The sequence below is a fragment of the Pseudophryne corroboree genome, chromosome 10, assembly GCF_028390025.1.
Source record: "Pseudophryne corroboree isolate aPseCor3 chromosome 10, aPseCor3.hap2, whole genome shotgun sequence".
NCBI lineage: Eukaryota > Metazoa > Chordata > Amphibia > Anura > Myobatrachidae > Pseudophryne > Pseudophryne corroboree.
The window spans coordinates 224,335,614-224,336,973 of NC_086453.1; the positions used below are offsets into that span (position 1 = coordinate 224,335,614).

General features: G+C 45.1%; 1 pseudogene; it reads left to right on the forward strand.

Annotated features, from left to right (window-relative positions):
* The first annotated feature begins 756 nt into the window (after positions 1–756).
* On the forward strand, positions 757–876 carry LOC134968166 (5S ribosomal RNA; annotated as a pseudogene).
* Positions 877–1,360: the final 484 nt, after the last annotated feature.

Sequence of the window (1,360 nt, forward strand, 5' to 3'; positions counted from 1 at the left end):
CCCTGGACATTTCTCCATACGCTCCTTCTCTGTTATGTGACATTGTGTTGCTCTCTTCCTGCAATAAAGTCCTTTAATATTTTCACCAAGCTTTACTGTCAGAGTCCTGTATGAGGAAGACCTATATCAAGCCATCCCTGTTTCGACCCAACTGTGGTTCCTCTCCCATACCATCGGGAGAACCCCCGAGTTCACAACACCCCCAACCTAGGTCAGCGACACCGGTCGCAAGACACTTCAAGGATGCACATCATACTGTTAACCAGCTCAAATGTTGTATCATTGATCACATACCGCCCCTACAACGTGGGGGTGATCGGGACAGAATTTTGCTAAGAGAACTACAATGGATACACAGACTTAATTGCCTTACTCCGATTGGCCTCAATGAAGATTTTCGTTTAGGTTGTTTCCTGTGACATATTATAGTGACTTTTTGTTGGACTCTGCATTCCGCTGTTTTGTTTAATTTTCTTAGACACCGCCGTGTGTCCTGTCATTGATGTTCTTTGCATGCTATGTGCTGTCAGACACCGCCGTGTGTCTTTATATATCTAGAGACTCGATCCTGACAGGTCCCCACTTCACTAGCAGTGACACCTTTCTTTTCACCCTCGCTTTCAACATCCACCATGTAGACCCCTCTTGCTCACTATGTGCAGCTTATTGTCCATCTTTGGTGTTGTATTTAGCAGTATCAGATTCCAGCTGCCTATATGGGATTCCCCAGTAGACAACATATGTTGGTCTAGTGATATTTACAGCCATACCACACTGGCAAACGTCCAATTCCGGCTGATCTTGGAAACTAAGCAGTGTTGGGCCCAGTCAGTACCAGTATCGGTGACGATCTGGGAATACTGGGTGCTGTACATCACTCACTTAATACCACAAGGCAGCGGACATTGTGCATTCTTTGGGTTTTCTCCCCAATAGGGCAGTTTGGATTCTTTTTTCACATATTTTCTTATTTATATTGATTGCCGTAACAAGTGGGCATTGCTTTGCAGTAGGTTGTTTTGAGGGTTGTCCTTGTGTCACCTGCTATTATTTCTATTAGAACTGTCATTCCTTCCTGCTTTTTGCACCCTGCACTTTCTAGCCAGCACTTTCAGGGAACCCTGTTCTGCTGAGCTTTAGCACTATTCCTTTCACTTTTTTAAACACATTACTTCATTTCATTCACTTCTGTTTTGATATACAGCGTCCTTGCAATTCCCCTCACTATCAGCATGCCATTTACTAGTCAGGCTGCTGAGACTACTCGCCGCACGTTTTGCCGCGTTCCGGAGCCGTTGCTATGCATGATACCGGGTTTGTTTAGCTTAGTTACCAGTGTCATGGAGTGGGAGGAGACAGC